Source organism: Mustelus asterias, chromosome 23 (assembly GCF_964213995.1).
Source record: "Mustelus asterias chromosome 23, sMusAst1.hap1.1, whole genome shotgun sequence".
Classification (NCBI taxonomy): Eukaryota; Metazoa; Chordata; class Chondrichthyes; order Carcharhiniformes; family Triakidae; genus Mustelus; species Mustelus asterias.
The window spans coordinates 38,853,335-38,877,909 of record NC_135823.1 but is presented as its reverse complement, the minus strand read 5'-3'; the positions used below and the strand labels follow the sequence as shown (position 1 = coordinate 38,877,909).

The following is a 24,575-nucleotide window of genomic DNA, read 5'->3' as shown; positions in this document are numbered from 1 at the left end:
GTGGATAGAGCTATTACAAGGGGGCATAACTATAGGGTTCATGGTGGGAGATATAGGAAGGATATCCGAGGTAGGTTCTTTACTCAGAGAGTGGTTGGGGTGTGGAATGGACTGCCTGCAGTGATAGTGGAGTCAGACACTTTAGGAACATTTAAGCGGTTATTGGATAGGCACATGGAGCACACCAGGATGATAGGGAGTGGGATAGCTTGATCTTGGTTTCAGATAAAGCTCGGCACAACATTATGGGCCGAAGAGCCTGTTCTGTGCTGTACTGTTCTGTTCTATGTTCTATCTATAAACCGAGGGACAAAATAAAATGGGTGGCTCCTTAAAAAGAGGGGGAACCACCCCAAACAAAATAAACCAATGCAAAGGAAACTTAAAACATCAAATCAAAACATGATTAAAAGGGTCAATAAGACACCCAGCCCCTGAGGGGCCCAACAGGCAGGGAAGGCCTCAATGATGCCTATGGACTCCAGGAAAGGTATGGAAGAAGGCATGCACTAGTTTGGGTTTGGTAATTGTCAATTAAAAAATCACAATTAAATGTTATTGCACCCCACAGATGTGACTAATCTGTCTGTGATCTGCCTTCCACAGGATTTCCATACCCCGACCACATGCATTGAGGCTCAGCGCATCGTTCTGCGCTAATGATATTGAAATCCAGTCAAATTCATGCTAATTGGTGTGAAGCAGTCTGCACCAGTATCAAGAGGCTGGGAAGTCGCAAACTGTTTCATGCCAGGCGCAAATCAAATTTTTGGCATCTCACACTATTTTCCCAACTCGCCATGCTGATCGATGGACACAGCAAGGTGGTAAGATCATGCCCTGGATTTCTGCAGAGAACAGAGAATTGTAGTTTCATTTCACTTCTCCAGAAGGTGATAACTCATACTGGCATGTATTGTGATTATCCCTGAGCTTTGAAAAAAGCCTGTACTTCCTTTTGGTGTGATGTCCCTTTAATTACAAAATGAAACTGGGGAGTATTCTTAAAAGAGTGCAATTGGACTCCTGATCAAGCATTTTAGTTCTGAGAAATGGCATGTGACCTGAGGTAACTTTGAGGATGAAAGTTAAAGAGCGACTGATAAATAGACAGCTACTTGGGAGTTCGAATTACAACTAGTCTGAGGCCTACAGTTCAAAACAGATTCCAGTGAAGAAGCATGCAGAAAGAAGATTCAGAGGCCGGAACATGTCGGCTGTTCATGTCGGCAGGATCCGGTCCCATTGACAGTGCACCCCTGCTGCGAGTTTCACGATGGCAAGGGGTGCATTCATCAGGAAACCCTGTTGACAACATGGGACCAAAAGATCCGGCCAATTGCAGGCCATCCCTCGCCATCGTGAAACATGCGATGGATTGTGGCGTAAATCCTGCCCAGAGAATCGAACAGAGAATGTGTTACTGTCTGTGTTATATAGTTGGATAGGACAGAGAGCTGAAGACAGTGAGAGGAGGGATTGTGGGTAGGTCAAGACCACTACCTTGCCAGAGTCAGCACGGTGGTTAGCATTGCTGCCTCACAGTGCCAGGGACCCGGGTTCAATTCTGGCCTTGGGTGTCTGAATGTGTGGAGTCTGCACATTCTCCCCGTGTCTGTGTGGGTTTCCTCCCACAGTTTGAAAGACGTGCATTGGCCATGCTAAATTCTCCCACAGTGTACCCGAACAGGCACCAGAGTGTGGCGACTAGGGGATTTTCACAGTAACTTCATTGCAGTGTTAATGTAAGCCTATTTGTGACACTAATAAATAAACTTTAAAACTAGACCATTTAAAGGGGTAAGGGTAGGGAGTATCTGGGGATCCTGTGCCATCAAGGTTGTTTTGAGCACAGCTAGGGAGGTTATGTAGAGGTGTGCTGCTTGGATGTGACCATATCCAGGAATTTTGGAAGGATCAAGGCCATTGATGAAAGCAACTCAGGGGGCCAAATCCATTGAGTGTGAAGAGGCACTATATCGCGGAGGACAAGTTGAAAAGTCTGAGGTTGCACATGGTGCTACATTTGTGAGAGGAGTGATGTGGGTACTTGTAATGATGTGAGGCATATCTTTATTGGATCAATTATTTGATTGCCTGTTTGAGTTGCGTGGATTGTTATTTGATTGTGAAGTTAAAGTTTAAATAGTGAAATCTTGTCCACTGCTTTTCTTTCCTTTGACAATCATGAGGATTCTTTTTTTCTAAAAAGTTAGCAGTCTCTGTGAGGAAAGTAACAGTGGACACTGGCAACCTACAGATCCTGACCCCACCAACAGGGAGCTCAGAAGTTTGCTTTTGCTTCCCTCTTCCCAGAAGGTGCTGACTTGTCCTGAAAATTGACAGGAACAATCTGTAGATCCTTACCCACTGCCAAGGATTGATCTTCCTTTGTGAGCTTGAGCAGCCATCATTGACAGAAAAGTTTATTCTTGAAGATAAGATCAAGCCACAGAGAGCATGGTGGGTTCAATTAAATATAAAACCAAGATAAAAGGTTAAGAAAGTGCTGAACAGGAGGTAAAAGTTTAGTTAAGGTGGGCACTAATAGGCTGGGAAGTTAAAGGAAGGCATTACACTTCGCCCAGATGAACTTCATACACCAGGGAAACTGGGTACAATTCTGGTCATTACATGGCAGTGAAGCACCAGGGACATGCAGAAAAGGACTGTATGCACCCAGTTTAAGGCACCTGAATTTTGAGGAGAGAATTGGATACTCTGGACTGAAAACTCAGGGGAAAGGCATATGGGGCAATATATAATGGCAATCTGAAAGTCTGATTTTTCAGTGAGTTATCCAGCATAATTTTCCCACACTCAGTCCATTCGTTTCGCAGTCGGGAGTTTCACGCTGATGTGGGGGATGGTGGGGGCAGAGCCTAGAGCCTAATTCAGCCAGAGAGGCCAGCGGCAGACTGCTCAAGGTGCCAGTGTGCATAGGTACTGATCTCCCAGTATACCGGGAGATCCTGTTTACCTCCCCCCATGGAACCCATGGAAATGGTTGCCCCGCCTCCCCCCCCGCCCCCCCCTCCACCCCGGCCTGGACATCACTGGCCTGTGGTCTCTCACCCCCTCACCCCAATTGCCAGTCTCCATCCTCTCACTCACCCCTGATTACCGGCCCTGACACTCAATTCTGGCCCCCTGACCGCTGGCCCCGACTCCTGATCACCAGCCCCCCGATTCCCACCCCCACGATCATCGACCCCGAATCCCATTCGCTGGTGCTCCCTAATCGCCAATCTCCCCTGATCACTGGCCTCCCCAATTGCTGCCCCCCAATCACCGCCCTCTGATTGCAGGCCAGCCCCCCCCCCCCCAATCTGTGTCCCAATCGCTAGCCCCGATCCCCTCATTGCCCTCCTCAACCCCCGATCAGTGACCCTGACCCCTGATTGCCGGCCCCACCACCAGTCTCCTACGCATGATGCAGAGCTCCCCCCTCCTCTCCTCTCCTTCCGACCTCCCCCACTTCTTGTCTGGCTCCGTCTCATCAGACCCTGCACCTGTCAGGCCCTGCCCCCATGGCAGGGAACTGATGGGCAGTGCCAGGGTCCCGGGCTGACAGTACCAGGCAGGCACTGCACACCCCTGCCCCAACCACCCAGGGGGCTTCAATGGTTTCCGGTCCCACTGGCCAAGTCATCACATCTGGTACCCACTGGTGGGAACTATCTGTTATCACCACTGGTTAGGACCTCTACCGGTTGAGGTTGGAAAGCTAAGTGAACCCGGACTATTGTGTTCCGGGCTCACTATTAAGATTTAAATGATCTTGTAATTTTTTTAATCAGCCTCACGCCCTTCCCTGCCCGACACCATTCGCATTTTTTGCCTCCCGTTCATATTTCTCACCCCGTTACATTAATCGACCAGTGCAGTGGGGCAGAAAAATCCCACCTATGAGGTCTGGGAACTTAAAATGAGCTGGACCTAACACTAAACTTCCCACAGGGTTTCCTTCTTGCTTTCCTTGAATTCTCTGCAAGTTCACATTGACCCCATACAAGACAAGATAAACTGAGGTTCTATCCTCATTCTTCTTTGTTCACTGAGCTCGGATGGGTGTGAGAACACTACGATTGGTCCAGCACCCAGAGGTGGGATAAAATAAACCCAGGTGCCCACAGGAATACTGCGGGAAATTGGAATTTGAGTCGGGAGAGAATTGGGCACTGCTGCAATACATCCACTATCAAATGGTCTGTTAAATGGAAGACTCCCGGATCATAGCGGGTTACTAGAACCCATGAGATTGCAAGAGTCAACAACAACAATTTAACAATTATATAATGCCTTTAACAGAAAACATCCCAAAGAGTTTGACAGCATAATTACACGAAAACTGACACCAAGCCACAGAAGACAAAGACAGATAACCAAAAGCTTGGTCGAAGAAGTAGGCACAAGGAGAATTTTAAAGGAAGAGAGAGTGGCAGAGAGATTAAGAGAAAGTTTTCTACAACCTGATATGAGTTGGTACTGCAGTTTTCAGATGAAGGTTTAGCTGTCAAAGATGGAAGAGGTTATGGAGCTAAGAGTGTTGAAGCCAAGGAGGGACTTAAGCACCCTCAAGAGTGAAGCAATTAAACTAATTATTTACTTGTATTCATATGCAACATCCAACGTGACTGCTTGAGTCTGTTTGCAAAGAGTTTCAGCCCAAAGGCGAACAGCATGGCACAAGAGACTAAGTCAATACTACATATATCCTTTTAAGGCTTTCAGCCTTTCAAGCTGCTTGGCTGTTTGTGACTATCAGCCCTGAGTATGCCCACTCTATGAGTCACAACGGCAAGGAAGGGGACTGACTGCAACAATGAGGAGCAAAATAAATTGTCCCTCATTGCACCAGAATAGCTGTAGGTTAAATGGAGGTGATTTACAGGCCTCATCATGCCTGGTGCAGATCGTGGTAATCTGGGAAAATTGTGTGCAGGCTTAAAAACGGATTTTACTCCCGGCACCAAACAGTTTGCAATCATTTTGTTCCCTTTCCACTGGCACAAAATGGATTGCGCCCAGAAAGGGTGTGAGGCCAATTAGCATATTTAAATTAGCAGTTGAATACACTTAGCTTATTCGATGCCGGATTCTCCCAACTCCCAGGATCCTCTGACCCTCAGCTTTGGCGTGAAGACAGCAAAAATCACTGCTGGTCTCCACTAGCGGATACCAGGTGTGATGGCCACGCCCGGGAAGGGTGGGGGGGGTGGGGGGGGGGGGGGGCTCGGAGGCCAGGTATTTGGGACATGGCAGGGCAGTGCCCATCTGGCAGTGCCCACCTGGCACACTGGCAGCAGCCACTTGACAATGCCAATTCAGCACACTGGCATTGCCAGTGTGCCAGGGGCAGTGCCAAGGGGGTGGGGCCTAAGTGGGGGTCATGAAGGGACAGGGCAGTATGGGGGGCATGGAGGGGTGAGGCTATGAAGGGGGACCCATTGGGAGTGCCCAGATGCCAGTTTTGGGGAGGGGGAAAACATGCCACTAAGTAGGCGGTCCTGATGTCCCTGGGGAGAGGGCGGGGGTCTTCCAGTGCACTGAGATTGGGGCACCCTTTGAAAATGGCACCGGACCAGCGTGTTTAGGGCCCACTCCTCAGCGTTATGACATCTAGGGCGTGATCTTACCGGCTCGCTGCACCCAGGTTGTCGCCGTACGCAATATAACCGGCACCGTTTTGCCAGTGGGGAGTGAAGCTAATTTCCCCACTGATCTCAGGCAGAGTGGCAGCGGGCCCCCCCTTCCCCCCACTGATCTCAGGCAGAGTGGCAGCGGGCCCCCCCTTCCCCCCACTGATCTCAGGCAGAGTGGCAGTGGACTCCCCTCCCTCCGCCACCCCCCCCTCTCCCCCCCGCCGCCCCCCCCCCCCCCCCCCATTGATCTCAAGCAAAGAGCCGTTGGATGTTAGGCACCCCCTCCTCTCTAACTATAACGACCGAATCAGACTTTTGTGGAGCGTGTCTGTTTTGCATCGATTCTGGATGGGCGAACGCGGTGGTAAAGGGGGAAGGCCGGTAAAGTTGGGCGTTCAGCCGTCGTGCCGTTTGGGCACGGTCCTGATCGCGGCCATTTTTGGGCCTTGGTAAAGGGGAACAGGTGCAGAGGCAGGTGCTGTTCACGCTACTCATCTCATGTTTGACTTTACCAAGTTTTCGCACCTGAAAACGGGCGTAACGTGATGGTAAAATCAGGCCCAGTATCATACGATTGCATTTTCAAACTCAGCCAAAAACAGTCTCAAACTCTCCCATTTTCTTGCTCGTTCTGCACTTAGGCGCAATCTTACTGGCTTGTCCTGACAGTTGATCAGCGAGACGATCCAGTAACATAGGAGCAGAGGTGAAGAATCAGGATTGCACATGGTTTCTTATGTCTCGCGATCTTACCAGCACTTACTTGCCGATGAAATCGGCTTCGCATCCAGAAAGGGGCGGCAATCGGCAGGGGGGGAGCGGGGCAGGGGGCAAAATCCAGTTGATGGGGGCAATGTCAAGGGTGGGGGGCACGTGATGGGGGCAGTGTAGGAGGAGACCAGCACAGCAGTGATCAGTGGCAGGTCCTGATGTCTGGGTGGGGAGTGGTGGAGGGGAGGGTGAAGGAGATCTCGCAGTGCACTGAGAGATCGGGGCACTTGCGCAATGGTACCCCAAGAGCTCAGCAGCTGGCTTCACCTGCAAGATTAGGCTCTGCTCCTCTCCCTGCTGACAAGAATCGCATCCTGGCTCTTTTTTTTAACTAAGTGCCATACAGTTGCGACTGGGAGCTTTCCCAAAAAATTGGCGTGATTCTCTCCCATTTTCTCACTCGTTTGGCACTTAAGAATTGTTTACGTAAAATTCCGCCCACAGAATTTTTTCCGTAAAATCGCGCCCTTAGTCATTTTTTGAGAAAATCTGCTCAATATTCCTAATTCAAGGACTCTGGGAATCAGGCAGTGAGAGGGGGTGTTAGCAGCAGAATGTTATTGATGCAGCAAAAACAAATGAGATGTATTTGCATAAAGGCAACACTGTGTCACAGTGGTTAACATTGTCTCACAACGCCAGAGACTTGGGTTCGATTCTAGCTCTGGATGGCTGTGTGTGTGGAGTTTGCACATTTTCCCCATGTCAGAGTGAGTTTCTTCCGGATCCTCCGGTTTCCTCCCACAGTCCAAAGATGTGCAGGTTAGGTGGATTGGCCATGTTAAGTTGCCCCCTAGTGTCACAAAGAAATGTAGGTTAGGTGGATAAGCCATGGTAAATGTGAACGGTAAGAGTTTTAACAACACCAGGTTAAAGTCTGTTAAAACTCTAACTGAGTTTACCCCAGTCCAACGCCAGCATCTCCACAAATGTGAACAGTCACAGGAATAGGGCAGGGGAGTGGGTACGGGTAAGATGTTCTTTCGGAGAGGGGGTGCAGACTCAATGGACTGTATGGTCTCCTTCTGTACTGGGAATTCTGTGGTTGCAATCAGTATTCTGTAATTTGATTTCTGTGTCTGTTTGCACTGTTTGAGAACAGATATCCACTCCATCTGACGAAGGAGCTGTGCTCTGAAAGCTTATGGTATTTGCTACCAAATAAACCTGTTGGACTTTACCCTGGTGTTGTGAGACTTCTTACGTTGCAAACAACCACAGCAACCCTGAGCCAAATGAGTAAAAACATAAATTACTGCACTTTACTGGAGGCGCAACCTTCTAGTTGTATTCATATTTCCCCAGTGGGCAAATTCAACAGCAAGCATGTCATATGTTCCATCACCACAGAATCAGCTATTCCAGCCATAATAGAGGTGCAATGGTTGGCTTCAGTCACCCTGGCTGTGAGAGATTTTTAAAAATCTATCAAGGGTTCCCACTACTATCCAATGATTCCTCTTCCAAAAAAAAACATGAAAAAGTACAAGACTGGAAATATACAGACCACCTAGCCACTCCCAAGAATCAGCTATTGGCTGGGATTCTCCCCAAAAAATTTGAAGTTCCCAAAAATGGGAGTAAATCCCACTGGGATTTTTTAGCGTGATTTCCAGAATGAATCTCCGACACACTGTACATCAGGGAGTGCCCTAGCGTGATTCAATCTGGAAAGCTGGGGGCAGGGCCTATTACTGCCCGAGTGGCTCGCAGCATAGCGCTGAGTGGGCCACTGCGTATACGTCGATCTGTCAGTGCGGAGATCAGTGCATGCACAGTGGGCCCGCTCCCATTGCCAGTCTCAAGATTGCTGGCCTTCCCGATCGCTGGCCAACCCCTCAACCCCTTATCACTAACCTACCAACCCCCACACCCCCAGATCGCTGGTCTCCCAGAGCTTCCCTGTCCAGTCCCAATGCCCCCCCCCCCCCCCCCACCCATGTGCCGGCCAGCCCCAATCTCCCTGATGCCTCCCCACCCGATCCCGTTGACCAGCCCTGATGTCCCCCATACCCCGGCAGCCCTGATCTTCCCCTCCGACAGCCACGGGCCCCCCTACCCAGATGTCCAGCCCCGATCGCCTCCTCCCTCTGTCCCAGTGATCCCACTTGCAGAGTGGCAGCGGGTTCCCCACACCACTGATCATCCCCAATAAGCCCTGCCCCTGTATGCCCACCCCCCCCCACTGGCTCCACCCCCTTGGCACTGCCCAGTGTCCAGTGAGCAGTGCCAGGGTGGCAGGCTGACACTGCCAGACCTCCCGGGAGTGCCTCAATGGCCTCTGTTCCCACCAGCGGGGTCGGGACGCCTCTTCCCCATTTGTGGGGAGCAGGAGTAAACCCCTTTGAAAGGAACCACTCCTGGCGGGTGGGGAGACACCAGCTCAGGGAATTCAGTCCCCGCTAATCATATTGAAATGCTGATTTCAATATGATAATCAGCCGATTTCTGGCATTCGGCTGATTATAGAATCATAGAAACCCTACAGTACAGAAAGAGACCATTCAGCCCATCGAGTCTGCACTGACCACAATCCCACCCAGGCCCTATCCCAATATCCCTACATATTTACCCACTAATCCCTCTAACCTATGCATCTCAGGACACTAAGGGCAATTTTTTTTTTAGCATAGCCAATCAACCTAACCCACACATCTTTGGACTGTGGGAGGAAACCGGAGCACCCGGAGGAAACCCACGCAGACACGAGGAGAATGTGCAAACTCCACACAGACAGTGACCCAAGCCGGGAATCGAACCCAGGTCCCTGGAGCTGTGAAGAAGCAGTGCTAATGTACTACCGTGCTGCCTTAAACAACTATGCTAAACAACTTGGCCACGAAGACCATGGCGCCCAGCGGGAAGACCGTAAAATGGCCCCTGCTGATGTCATCCAGCACGCTGCACCACTCGAGCAGCGTAGCGGGCTGGGAGAATCACCCCCATTGTCTTTCAAACATTGATACAATTTTCCCATACATTCATCAACACACTCTGCACTCCTGGACAAAACATTCCACACTAACATTCTCTGTAAATGAGACCATTCTAAATTATCTGTGCCCTTGAGGTGGTATGCCCTGGATGTAGTGTGTATATCATCTTAATCATATTATCAGGATTCAATTTTAATGTGTCAGCTTCAGCGTAAAACTCAGGAAGATCTGTGAGCAGCATCAGAAATTGGGAGGGAGCCTTCAGACACTTACTACCCAAGGAACCAGACTTCGCATGAGATGAGTCTTGAGGGAAGGGTTTGACAGCAAATCCCAGTGCTGGAAGAGAGAGGGAAAGATGCAAGGGAGGGGGAAAAGCTGGAGCCATAGAAGTCCAAGAATTCCTTATCGGGTGGAGCTTCTTTCTTCTCCTTCAACTGCACAAAGATAACTCCCTAAATGTTCAATGGATGTACATACATTCCTGGCCATTCCACTTACTATGGAAGTTGTTGGGGGGCTTAACAACAGTGTCCAAATCCTTTAGTTAAAATGTCATTGCTTATGACATCATCAGGTCATGACATTTCAATGTACAGTAGACTCCTGCCTGACTGGAGAAGTCAATCCTTTGTTGCTTGTTCTGAGGTGAGCCCTATGACTCAGTGCCACCATGCGAATAAGGTATTTTATGTTTTTAATCCTTGAGTGTACTTTGGGATATAAATTAACTTTGGGCAGTAGTACAGATGGGTAATAACAGGCCAAAATTCCTCCCTCAGCCATCACAATCAAACAATGAAAGAAATGAAAGTTGAGATGTATAGAATTACCCCACAGAAATCAAAGATGGCCCATGGTACCGGAGGGGGCAGTAGGTTTGAACTGTACTCAATGATCTTCAGGCAAGAATGGGTGGAAAATTAAGAAAATAATTGCTTTAAAATTGATTTGGGGTGTTTAGGACAGGATTGTCCCTTCCCTATCAGCACTGACAAGGGTATTCAACAATTGTGTCTTTGATCCAGATGCTCATAAGACATTCAGTATAAATATCATCCCTCAGCAATCAGTCTTACAGTTTGAGTGACACACTTTCAGTTTTCTCTCCTTGCATAAGTGATTTAATATCAGTTTTAAAAACATCAAAATAGTTCTGGTGTTGCACAGGCTGCTGTTTAGCATCAGTTTGTCCTCTGTACAGACAAGAGCTCCGAGAATAAACCTGTGTTGTTAGTTTGAATCTATATGTGCAAACCACTTGCTTTCTTTAGTACAAAAAGAAAATTTGCAACGTGTCAGGATTTTGTTTCATTGAGAACATTGAGAAAAGATCAGAAGGAAGAACATTGTGGGTCCTCATACTTCGAACATTAGAAGGGTGAGGAAAGGCAATAGATTGACCCTTAGGGTTAGGGGGAGTAGCAGGATAAATACATGGGGTTATGGGGATAGGGCCTGGGTGAGATTGTTGTCAGTACAGATTCGATAAGCCAAATGGGCATCTTCTGCAAAGTAGGGATTCTATTCTATGAATTAAATTGCAAACAAGTTGCTCACACCATTTTTTCTCAGAACCAATAGGAAGTAAAACTTTCAATTTGCTACTTAACTTGGTTCATCCTGCAACGCCAGGAACCAAAACTTACAATGACTTGACAAAGATCCTTGAAGAGTATAACTCTCCAAAGCCACTGATTATTGCAGAACAGTTCAGGTTCCACCAAAGGAATCAAGTAGAAGGCGAAAGGAGTGAGAAGAGGGCTATGGGGATTGGCAGCAAGGACAGGGGATAGCTCTCAGCAGCCCCACCTCTACCCTGTGACCATGTCCTTGATCATGCACACATCAGGCGCCTGAAGCTTGGAAAATTGCAGCAGAGATGGAAAAGGCCCTTAAGTGGTTCAATGGATGCCCTACTGAGCAGTTGTATTGTATCTGTTTCTATCTGGGGCTTCTATTTGAGGAATCAGTCACCATCTCATCAAGGGATTTCCCTTGTCCACTAGGATCCATCCATGCACTTCGGGGGTTGGAGTAAAGATCAGAGGCATCCTGCATTGGCAGAGAATGAAGGAATCATGACAACTGCCAGAAAGGCAAGTATACACAGGGAGGAAGCTCTTGTTTTGGTTGCAGATTACTTGGAAATTGAGGTAGTGGAAGCCTTTCCTGTTGATGGGTCTCACTAACCAGTCATTGGATGCCTTGATAACAACATGGGTGCAGAAAATGATGTCTTGTACTTGGGGAAATCCAGTGATGGCAGTGATAGGCAGAGGGATCTGGGTGTACAGGTACAAATGTCACTGAAAGTGGCAATGCAGGTGGAGAAGGTAGTCAAGAAGGTATACGGCATTCTTGCCTTCATTAGCCGGGGCATTGAGTTTAAAAATTGGCAAGTCATGTTGCAGTTTTATAGAACCTAGTTAGGCCGCACTTGGAATATAGCGTTCAATTCTGGTTGCCACACGACCAGAAGATGTGGAGGCTTTGGAGAGGTTTCATAAAAGATTTACCAGGATGTTGCCTGGTATGGAGGGCATTAGCTATGAGGAGAGGTTGGAGAAACTTAGTTTGTTCTCACTGGAACGACAGAGGTTGAGGGGCGACCTGATAGAAGTCTACAAGATTATGAGAGGCATGGACGGAGTGGATAGTCAGAAGCTTTTTCCCAGGGTGGAAGAGTCAATCACTAGGGGGCATAAGTTTAAGGTGCTCGGGGCAAGGTTTAAAGGAGATATACGAGGCACATTTTTTTACACAGAGGGTGGTGGGTGCCTGGAACTCGCTGCCGGGGGAGGTGGTGGAAGCAGATACGATAGTGACTTTTAAGGGGCATCTGGACAAATACCTGAATAGGATGGGGATAGAGGGACATGGTCCTGTAAGGTAGGGAGTTTTAGTTCAGTCAGGCAGCATGGTTGGTGCAGGCTTGGAGGGCTGTTCCTGTGCTGTAATTTTCTTTGTTCTAATATTCTGGGGACCCGGTTTCGAATCCACCCAATGGTGGAATTTGAGTTCAATATCTGGAATTAAGAATCTACTGATGACTGTGAAATCATTGTCGATTGTCAGAAAATCCATCTAGTTCACTAATGCCCTTTAAGGAAGGAAATCTGCCATCCTTACCTGATCTGACCTACATGTGACACCAGAGGCACAGCAATGTGGTTGCTTCTCAACTGTCCTCTGAAATGGCCGAGCAAGCCACTCAGTTGTATCACCACCACCTTCTTAAGGGCAACTAGGGATGGGCAATAAATGCTGACCAGCCAGCGATATACATAAACAAAAGATGGTCCAGGTGATTCCTGACAATTTTGCCATGCACTTGGACTATTTAAGATACAAACCCTGTTTTCTCTATTATGACCCTGGGGTCCCAGCTGAGGCCAGCCCTGAAGTTTCTTCTGTGAACTGGTTTTGAATGCTTTTTTTGTCCTTATAATCATAGTTCTTCTTCTGGTTCTCTTGTTGAGACCCCACCCTCTCCACCAGGTTTGTGAACAGTAAGTTCAATCTTGTCTGAAGCTTCCGTCCCATTAACAATTGTGCTGGGGTGATTCATGTCGTTACGTGAGGGGTAGTCCTGTAGTTGAATAAAAATCGCGCCAGTTTAGTCTCGCCAGTGGGAACAGAGGTCATTGAGGCCCCCAGGGTGATCGGGGTCAGTTGGGGAGGGAGGAAATGCCCCTTGGGCAATGCCACCTTGGCACTGCCAGCCTGGGACCATGGCAGTGCCAGCCTAGCACCCTGGCACTGTCCAATGGGGACCGGGCAGTGCTAAGGGAGCGGGGCCTGAGGGGACAGGCCAAATGTGTGCACAGCCAGCCATGGGAGGGGGAAGAGATCAATAGGGGGGGGGGGCTCTGCATCTGGAGGTGGGGGCTAGTGGTGGGGCCGGTGATTGAGGGTCAGGGCAGGCGATTGGGAGGCTGGTGATTTTCAGGGGGGTGACAATCGGGAGGAAGATGATTGGGGGGAAGTGGGCAATCAGGAGGCTAGTGATCAAGGGGGGTTCTTTGGGACGGTGGCAATCAGGGGGGGTCTGTTGAGGATCTGTGGGGGGATGGTGATTGGGGGGGGGTCTGTGTGGGGGTGGTGATCTGTGGGGAGGTGATTGGTGTGGGGGGGCGGGGGGGTGACCAGGATCTGAATACACTTGTACAGAGTATAGAGATCAGGGCACATATCTAGCAGTCTGCAGCTGGCTTCCTCGGTGAGCTTAGGCTCTGTCCCCCTCACCGGCCTGAAACTCCCTACTGTCAAAACAAGTGACGGAGCGTAGGTAGCTCACTAAAAAATCCAGAGCGAAACTTTCCAGTTTACAGAATTTTATGACACTTAGAATATTTTTGGGAAAATTTCACCCCAGGACTTCAGGTATCCCATGCATGCAGAAACATTGTGGTAGTTTCTCAGTGGTTACATGAGAAGTGGTGGAACCCATACAATGTATCTCCAACCATTTGGAATGTGCATCAACCATAATTAAGAACATGGAAACCAAAAAAAGACCTGGTGAAGTCTACATGCACTCATGCCCAGGCCACTCCCATGGATGCAGGGAGCCTGAAGGGGGTAGTTTTGATTCTCTTGGTACCATTCATACTGTCTGACCGAGTTGGTAATGTCTGCATCAAGGCCGGGCCACCATATGTAGCTCCTGGCTAGCATTTTCATCTTCAAAATGCCAGAATGGCTATGGTGTACTTCCATAAGTATCGGATATTGCCCTGGGCAAGAGACAACTATGATGTGGAGATGCCGGCGTTGGACTGGGGTAAACACAGTCTGAATTCTAACAACACCAGGTTAAAGTCCAACAGGTTTATTTGGTAGCAAATGCCACTAGCTTTCGGAGCGTGCTGCTCCTTCGTCAGGTGGAGTGGGAGATGTGCTCACAAACAGGGCATACAGAGACACAAACTCAATTTCCAGAATAATGATTGGAATGCTAATCAAGCTAATCAATGCTAATACAGCTAATCAAGTCTTAAAGGTACAGACAATGTGAGTGAAGAGAGCATTAAGCACAGGTTAAAGAGATGTGTATTGTCTCCAAACAGGACAGCTAGTGAGATTTTGCAAGTCCAGGCAAGCTGTGGGGGTTACAGATAGTGTGACATGAACCCAAGATCCCGGTTGAGGCCATCCTCATGTGTGCGGAACTTGGCTATCAGTTTCTTCTCAGCGACCCTGCGGTGTCGTGTGTCGTGAAGGCCGCCTTGGACAACGCTTACCCGAAGATCAGAGGCTGAATGCCCGTGACCGCTGAAGTGCTCCCCAACAGGAAGAAAACAGTCTTGCCTGGTGATTGTCGAGCGGTGTTCATTCATCCGTTGTCGTAGCGTCTGAATGGTTTCTCCAATGTACCATGCCTTGGGACATCCTTTCCTGCAGCGTATCAGGTAGACAACGTTGGCCAAGTTGCAAGTGTCTCCCGTGTGAATTACATCCAAAAGCTGTGGGTGGGGCTTATTGCCACTGGAGAGGCTGGCAGCAGAGTGCTGAGCAGGCCATTACGGATGCACCGATCTGCCATAGTGAAAATCGGCGCATGCGCAGTAGCCCCACACTACCAGCCTCCCAAACGCTGGCCAGCTCGATCAAGACCCTGCGACCATCCCCATCTCTGGCTGTGTGACCCCCCCTGCCACGCCCCAATTGCTGGTCACTTGGATGCATCCGGGCAAGCCCGACAGCAACGTCCCCCGGCCCACCTCGATCCCCCCCATCCCGGCAGTTCCGAACTCCCAACCACCCCCTCCCCACCAGCAGCCCCCCCCCAGTCCTGACCCCCCCCCCCCCCCCGGTAGACTGACCCCCAACCATGTTTGCCAGCCCTGATTGCTGGCCTCCCTCCCTCTATCACCGCCGAGTGCAGAGTGGCGGCAGGACCCCTACCCCTACCAATCTCCCTCCCAGAGGCTCCATCTAAATAGGCCCTGCCCCCTCTGGCCCCACCCCCTTGGCACTTCCTGATGCTAGAGGCTAGTGCCAAGGTGCTCCCTGTGCATTGACATTTTACCCCTTGGGCTGTGTCAGGGGGCCTGGCTGGCACTGCCAAGCTGGCAATGCCCAGAGGGCAACACCCTTACCCCTGTCCTCCTGGGGTACCTGCTGGAGTATTATGGAAGATTTTGGGTCATAACCTTTGGGTCATAATAACCTTTAACCAAGTCCACCAATTCATTAAAGGTTTTGGAATCATGGGCATCCATTCCACTCGCCTAATCGGGGAGATCATATTCTATGAGGCTCACAGGAGATCCGTTGTTGATCCCCCGTGACCATCATAACAAAAAGGCTCAGACTCCTTTTTAAAATGTTTTTTCAACAGCAGTTTAAGTGGGACAGGATAGCTTAGGATAGCTTAATACAGCCTTTCATCTCTGGTATCTTGGTTGGAATCAATACAAACTGGTGCGAAAAAAGGCTGTTATTATAAAGGTATTAGAGGGAAATAATTTGTGACGGACTAAATCAGTTCTTAATGGGCGTGCTTCCAAAGCACAAAAATTGTCTCTAATGTTGCATTGAAACAATAGGAGGCACAATAATCAGACAATGCAGGGCAAAACTTTACTCTGTATCTAACCTGTGCTATAGCCTTAGAAGTGTTTGATGGAACAGTGTAGAGGGAGCTAATTTACTTTGTATTTAACCCATATTGTCCTGGGAATGTTTGATGCTGATACTGGGTTTTGAATGGGCAAGTGTTTAATTTTCCACAGCAAATTGTTGAGCTCTAATTCACCAAAAAAACAAAATGCTCGTGATTGATAGCCTTTCAGTGGACTCCTCTGTATATCTCTCTGAAAGCACTCTCTCTCTCTCCCAAACATCCATGAGCATTTCATGTATCAAGAAATGAGACTTTTTTCAAAGGTATTGAGTTCTTTCCAACTCATCCTTTCAAAGAATCTGTTGCTTATCTTGAGTTCAGTGGATGGCAGTGCCATCTGAAAGTAACTAATAACATTTCATTTCCAGTCTTTGGCATAAGAAACCAAAACTTATTTCTCACAAGAAATAAATCTGATCATAATTTCTTTTAAAGTAAAGGTTATTTTGTTCAGGGCCTTCTTGATAAGCATCCTGATTGCTCCTTCTTTAGTGCTATGTTAGTTTTTGTCTGATTATGGATTTTGTCTGTCAAGTGCCTTGGGATATTTTCTTACCTTAAAGGTGCAGTATAGGTGCAAGTTGTAGAGATAATGGCCAGGATTCTCCCCAAAAATATTCTAAGTCCCCAATTTGCGTGGAAATGGGAGTAACTCCTGTCGATTTTTTTAGCGTGATTTTTAGATTGAAGATCCCACACACTGAGCACTGCAGAGTGCCCTCGCGGGATTCCCTCTGAAAATCAGTGGGCAGGGCCTATTCCCGCCTGAGAGGCTGGCAGCATAGCGCTAAGCGGGCCACTGCGCCGAGATTGGCACATGCACAGCAGCCCTGTATTACTGGCCTCCTGATCACTGGCCAGCCTGATCGTCGGCCAGCCTAATGACTCCCCAATGCTGCCCCTCTGACCCCCCTCACCTCCCGATCGCTAGCCTCCCAGACCTCTCCAGGCCAACCCCAATGTCCACCCCCACAACGGCCTGTCCCAATCTCCCCGAACTTCCACCCAACTAGCCCCAATCTCCCAATTCCCCCCCCCCCCACAACAGCCCTGACCCGCCCCCGGCAATCATGTCCCCACCTCACCCCACCTGAATTGCCTGCCCCGATTGCTCTCTTCCCTCCCTCTGCCTGTGATCCTCTGGCAGAGTGGCAGCGGGGCCCCTCCTCCCACACCCACTGATCAGCCCCCAAATAAGGATGCCCAGTGCCCAGTGGGCAGCGCCAAGGTGCCTCTTGGGCATTGCCAGTTTGCCCCTGGGCAGTGCCAGGGGCCAGGCTGGCACTGCCCAGGAGGCACCGCCTTTTGCCCCCAATCTCCTAAGGGAGCCTCAATGGCCTCTCGGGGGCAAGCTGCCTGTTCCCCATTAGTGGGGAGCAGATGTAAACCCCACTGGAGTGAACCACTCCTGACAGGGGTGGGGGATAGAGACGCTGGTAGGCCTGGAGATTTCAGTCCTGGGCCCGCTAATGATATGGAAATATTCATTTCCATGTTGAAATCGACACGGAGCTGATTATGTCAGAAATCTTGGAGCTGGAGACACACATGGCCATGGCGCCTAGCGGGAAGCCCGCAAAACGGCCCCTGCTGGTGTCACACGACCTGCTGCGCTGGGAAAATCACCCCCAATATGCAACTTCAAGTTGCATTTATAAGCTGAAGGAATTTTGTTCAGAGCCTTGTTTTCTTATCTACCTGTCATTATCCTTTCTCTTTCAAAAATACTTAACCATTGAGCATCCAAAGTTTAGAGTTTATTTATTAGTGTCACAAGTAGGCTTACATTTACACTGCAATGAAGTTACGGCGACTATCCCCTAGTCGCCACACTCCGGCACCTGTTCAGTTACACTGAGGGAGAATTTAGCATGGCTTCTCGGCCTTTTGGCTAAGATCAAGTGTAGTATGGAGAGGATGCTGCACTTGGTTGAGGTCATTAGGTTACATTGAAGCTTCATATATTTCATATGAAGCAATTTTTAAAAGCGGCATCTCGGCCTTTTGGCTAAGATGCAAATGAGCCCAAGTCTTGGAGGAGGAACCTCCCCCTTCTCCAATCAGCTTGGCTCATGTAGATAGGGCCCAGGACAGGGTGGTTTGGTCGCTTGCCCTGTCTTGTCAGCCTGGATCTGAAATGTCTCAACTTGTTGAGACTCTGAATTGGATTTGATTTGATTGAATTGGAAAAGTATTAAAAAAATGCGCTGAGGCTTCATATGTTTCATATGAAGCAATTTTTAAAAGCGGCGTCTCGGCCTTTTGGCTGGGATGCGGGTGGGCTCGAGTCTTGGGGGAGGGGCCTCTCCCTTCTCCAATCGGCTTGGCTCGTGTGGATCGGGCCCGGGGTGGGATTGGTTTGGTCGCTCGCCCTGTCTTATCGGCCTGGATCTGGGGTGTCTCGACTTGTTGAGACTCTGAATTGGATTTGATTTGATTGAATTGGAAAAGTATTTTTTTTAAAAATGCATCTAACCAGTATGTCTTTCAGACTGTGGGAGGAAACTGGAGCACACGGAGGAAACCCACGCAGACATGGGGAGGATGTGCAGACTCCACACAAACATTGACTCAAGCCAGGAATCGAACCCAGGTCCCAGGCTCTGTGAAGCAGCAATGCTAACCACCGTGCCAACTCAGAGAGAGAAAAATACCTCGCCCCATCTTTTATAAAGATCTCAGTCTTACATGCCCATCTTCCTCCTCATATCCCTTACCCCTACCAATCCGTGTTCTCTCTTCCTCAACCCAACTTTCAAATCTTTCCCCATCAGCTGTTTTAATGGCATTAAGCATGTCTGTTAAGAAAGTCTTCATAATCTTCTGCATGTTAACAGCATATCTTTATTAACTACTTGTAGCTATACACTATGTACAGTAATGGGTACAGGCAAGAAACTATATCCACGTCGTGATCTTAGCATGTCTCTGGCCAACACCACGCTGTCCAAGCTCTGGGTCATGAGCCTTCTTACAAGACTCTGTGGGCAGTACAGTACTCAGTCCCACATTAACTCTCTATATACCAGCCCCTAATGCTACACCTACTCCCAATCTTTTCTCCCATAGAGTTAGGTTAGTTTACTTCAAGTCTGACATTGTTGCTGAAAAAATAAACATGTCAAAGCATTTCATCTTGCACTCATCAGGACACTTTACAAGAATACCAATATAAAGGGAAAATAACAATTTATGCTGTATGAGAAGAAACTGCTGATTGGTTGGGAAGTGGACTCCGATTGGTGGAAGCATTGGAGAATGCACCAGTTTGTGGTGACTCACGATCATTTCTAGCAGGTTGGACAAACATGTTATTTGTCTCCGTGCCGTTGATTTTTCTTCTTCTTTCTCCTGTGATATGTCTTTGGAGGCTGAGGAAGAGCATTCCTGTGGCAAGATAAAGGTTTAGTGGTACACTTACCTCTGCATTTTATTATCAACTGTGATAGACTGGTACGAGGTCCCAACATTCCTTGTGGTTGTAACGTGCAGTCTGGAAGTTGCAATGTGTACACATTGGTTGCTGTGTTGACTAGCCCTACCATCACCATAGCTGGGGGTAAAGGCTGCTCTGACTGCTGGTTATTCTCTAGTGCCACACATACTGGAGATACGATGGTAATTTTTAGTGGGCAGTATGGTAGTCTGACCATTGGGAGTTTTCCGGAACCTAGAATGATAATGGACAAACCTGCTCCAAAAAGAGATGAGGGAATAAGGGTGAAGTCCGAGCCTGAATACTCTTTAGTGTTTGAATGCTCTGGACCATGCTGTTCTGGCTGGCTAAAAACAGTGGTAGTATTGATATCCTCTTTCATCAGAAGGAGATCCAAGGCGACTCAGGCATCTCTGCTCAGGAGAGAGAAAGGCTAGTGACCGATGTCATACATCAGTTCAAAGATCTGTTCACTGACCCCTGTTATATTCTCCCCACTGATCAGTTTTTCCTTTGCAGAGCATAGTTCCTCTGTGCTCACATTCTGTATTTGTGCTTTCTCCGACTGTTTTTGAAAGACCTCAAACTTCCATCTTCTCATACCATCCTGTGCTCTTGATTTTCATCTTTTCTATAACTCTTTGTTTTTCCAAGATTCTTTCCAAATGTGCAGTGGTTTCTTCCAAAGCTGCAGTCTCTTTCTTGTACCTTTTGGCCTCTTTCCCAAATATTGAAATTTCCTGAATCTTCTCTTATAACTGGTTCCGGAAAACTCCCAATGATCAGACTACCATACCGCCCACTAAAAATTACCATCGTATCTCCAGTATGTGTGGCACCAGAGAATAACCAGCAGCGTTCTTTTAGTGATATTAATTTATTTTCACTTTGTAATGTTCCAAAGTACAAACCTGGACCTGAGGGACTCTTGTAGCATGCAAAGATCTTTCAACAGGTTTTCCTTTTTGTTGCAAAGCTCAGGTACATTGTCTTGAGTTTTCTTGTAATTTAAGAGTCTCATTGAGTTTGTTTTGCTGTTCTGCCAATCTGCTGCTCTGAGTATGCTTTATTCCTTTGTAATGCTGAAGAATGATGGGCTGCTTTTGAATTTGATCCTGAAGGACAATTAGCTGCTCTTCCAATTTTCTTGTTCAGCTCTTACCTTCTCATTCTGCACATCAGTATATAGATTTGTCATTACTGATAGCTCCAATGCCACTTTTTCTGCAGTAGCATTCAACATCTTTTCCAACTCATCATGTTTTTCCAGGGACAAGTATTGGTTCATCAAAGAGCCTTTCAAGGCAATCACTGTGATGAGTGTTTTTCATGTCTTCTGTCATGCCTGGCTGTACTTGTAGTTGAGTTATTCCAACTCAGCTTTGAGAAGAACATCCTCTGATTATACTTAAGCCACAGGACATTTTCCTTGTCGTTTATTACCAGCTGCTGGCACAGTTCTAGAATCATCTCTGTGTCTTTGGATAGGAAATAATTTGGGACTTCCCATATAGATGTATTACAGGTGCTTCTGGCAAGTTCTATGCCTCTCTGGTGCCCTCTTATGGTTTGTTTGGATGTTATCTTCTGCCTTTTTGCTGCTTTGCTAGTGGTTTTCTATGTCTCTTTAAGTTCTGCACGCTCCTCCACTTGAAGGTTAAAACATTCATCAAAGGCTGTCAACATTTTATCAAAGCTGGTTGAAGACTCATCAATGCACTATACTAGGATTACGTTTTCAGCAAGTTCACCAAACGAGGATAAAAAGCATTAACCTGGACTTCTTCTGATTTCTTCCTGAAATTTGATATTCTCCAGTAGTTTAAAAATTTCATTTTCCAGGATACCCAATGTTTTCATTAGATTCGGCCCTGGGATGAGCCTAAACTCATCTGGCAAGTTGCATTTTTGATTCATGGTCCTTTAATGTTTCTCTTTAGTAACAGCTTTAAATGTTGTTGCCCTTTTAATACGGGCTGCACAGAAATCATTTTCTTTCTCTCTTCAAAATGGTTCCACCACTGCCATTTTTTTTCTTCCAATCTTCCCATGCTCTCTCAGGTTCAGCGGACTCCCACTGTGATTGCGGGCTTTTTTTAAAGAAACTTATCAACAGTTTAACTTTGCCAAAGAAAACTGTTTTGCTAATAGTTTGCCAGCAATGTACTCCTCTGAGCTTTGGAGATAAATTTCAAGGGGATTTTTACTTACTTCTTAAAAAAAATGTTTTTTCAGTGGAGCTTGTTTCAGCTCTCTGGATTTCACAATGGCATTACTGGTCACTTCAAAGATAAAAGGGAGTTCCCATCCTTGCTGGTTTTGTCAGGTTCCACAAAATGATGGCAGTGTGCTTCTGGCTAAAAATCTTTTAACAAAGGTTGTGTGAGTCAGCAGAAACATACTTATTTCATTCAGTGATTTACTATTTTGATTAGCAAGGCGTTCAAAGTGAATGAGGCATGCTGTTTCATGAATCAGAAGGTAGCAAGGATGCTGAGAGTTAAGTAAGTTAATTATTAATTTTTCTACTCAGAGGCCTCATGTTGAAATTTGGAGTCAGGGATCAAGATTAGTGACAGGTTTTGTTCAAACGGTGCTTCTGGCTGAATTAATGAAAGGAGCTTCTCAGGGTCGGCTGCAGCCTGGAAGTTAAAAGGTTTTAGCCTACCCTTGCAGGTCATGGACTCTGTTTGCTGAAGCTGAAATTCTGAGAGAGGTTTTATGGAGTCTTCTACTGCAGAAAAACTTCTTTTAGCTTCCAGCCTCTTCTGTCTGGAACTTTCTCTGGGAAATTATCTCAGTGTCTGTAGCTTCAGTTGGGAGTTTCCTTCAGTTCAGAATCCATTGAGGATTTTCTTTTTCTTAGCTTTTCAGCACTCTTTTGAGGTTGAGGATTTGACCAGTTTCACCCTACCTCCACCTTCTGCTTTCTTTCTTTCTCCCTCTCTTTCCCTCATACTATGTTACCTCAGTCAGCCAGTCAGTCAGCCACTAGATTCATTGAATTTTACTGAATGAGAAAAAAACGTATTTCCCTTGCCTCACTTTTTCTTTTTCTTGCTTCTTTTTTTCTCTTGTTGTCTCTTGCTTCTTATTTATCACACTCTCTTATTCATTCACAGTGTATTTCTTCCAATTTACCTCATTCTCTTTACTTCCAAAAACATTGACCTTTCTTCTACACAGTCCCTTCCTCTTCTATCCCTCATGTCACTATCTCTTTTCCCTGTAAGGTAAAGTAGGGAAACATAGTGACTATGCTATTAGCCTTGTAATCCAATGGTCTAGACCAGAGGCAGACTTACAATGAAATACGCTGTGCCTAAGTACAGCCACAGTCCCTGATGGGAATTGTAGTTTTGCCATGCACAGAGTCGGCTGGTGTTGAGCATTCAGCAATTCAAATCTGAGAAAGTGCAAGCTTGAGCGGTTGTCACATGGGCGAGGCTGGAATTGAATGTGCATATGTGTAAATCATAGCCCCAGGTGGCGGGAAACAGGATCGCAGCTATTTCACCTCCTCTCCCCATTCCCTCCCTCTTCCTCATCCCATCCTCCCTCCTTCACATTCACATCCCCTTCCCTCCATCAGTTGATTTCTGTAGTTGTTCAAGGGACAGCTGACATCGCAGTAGAATGTAGCATACAGGGGTGCACCACTAACTCGCCAGGGAGAGAGAAGCACATTCTGTAGGCAAGTCCCTCACCCCAGCACTGAGGTGAGGCCAAGTCAGTCCACTTTAAGCCTGCATTCCCTCAGAAAGAACAATGTATTCTGCTTTTCGATTAATGTCCTTTCTTCCTTTGCGATATCACAAGCAGGAGCAAATCAAGACAATGGCATCTAATACAGAATGTTAGCATCAGGGCTGTGACTGTTTTAGCTTCCCAACCTAATAAATATGTTGTAAGGATCAAGGCTTGGTCATGTAAAGCCAAATTCTCTAAGAATATAGAGCTTTATTTAGACCCCAGATGTGTTGTCGATCACTTAATTTATCCTATTTGAAGCATAACCACAATACTTTAAGTTAGCTATGATTATGAAAAAATGATAATTGGTCAGAAATTAGCATGAGGAGAAAAAAGCAACTGATGTGGTGGCATTCCGAAGTAAAGCCTTATAAGTTCTGTTAGTGACCAGAAAAGCCACATTGGTCCTTTGAAAGATTTTGCATGATGGCTTGGATTGATTTGGAGGATATTGCTGTAGTGCAAACATAAATACTTTGTATTCATTTTCACTAGATGATACAGCGGAAGGTAAAATGCTTCAGATATTAACTCCTTGAATGCAAATACATAAATGGCCTTTGCCTGGTTTGAGGCACTCAATAGTGATCAGGTTGCTGGACCTGATAATATTTAACCTCAAATGCTGTAGAAAATCAGAGAGTACTATGCAAGCCATTAATTTAGCTGCCTACTATTTCTTTGAGATCTGGACTAGTTTGAATTGTCTGGGGAAAGAGCTTATTACATGAATGCTTGCATACATGAACCAAGACCCATTCATTAATATCTAAATAGGAACACAGGAACAAGGGTAGGCCTTTCAGCCCCTTGAGTTTGTGATGTGTAATAAGTCCTCAGAGGCAGAAGTCCCTTCACCAAAATCTCTTTATTTACAAGTCTGACAACAGTATACAAAGTGCTTTCAGTTAGCAGTCCACATTTGGAGTGCCAGAGAAACTGACACTCCTGCTTAAGTGCAAAGCAAGAGGCTCCCTGATTGGCGCTTAATCAGGGATATCTTTCAATATCAACCAAACAAACAAACTCAAATTAACTTCGGGGCGCTTAATCAGGGAGTTCATATTCTAACAGGCCAACCTCAATTGACTGATTAAAGTCGTTAAATGATGATACTGTGTAAGTAAATATATTTTACGTTTCTATGGACTGTTTTAAGATGCAGTGTTTTGTTATAAGCAGTCAATTTGTCTGGGAAAACATGTAGCTCAGATGCTGAGGAAACAGGATAATAAATAATTTTAACTAGGAATGTGTTACTTTGAATAGTTAATGGGCTGATATTTGTTTACTAAGTTCTCCTGGGATTTCAGACAAGGTATGCAGAGTCACGAGAGTTCTGGCTGGGAATTGCTTAAAGTCAGAGGTTTTCTGCAAGCTGCTAAAACTCGTTCTCTCTCTCT

The 24,575-nt window shown here is 47.0% G+C and overlaps 1 protein-coding gene and 1 non-coding gene across 2 annotated transcripts in view; one reads left to right on the top strand and one right to left on the bottom strand.

The window, feature by feature from the left end:
• Window positions 1–24,575, bottom strand: part of LOC144510380 (heparan sulfate glucosamine 3-O-sulfotransferase 4-like) — a 238,212-nt gene that overhangs the window by 109,033 nt on the left and 104,604 nt on the right. The window lies entirely within an intron of this gene.
• Window positions 17,855–18,050, top strand: LOC144510971 (U2 spliceosomal RNA). The gene has a single exon (XR_013500723.1). It is a non-coding gene; the product is annotated as a U2 spliceosomal RNA (small nuclear RNA).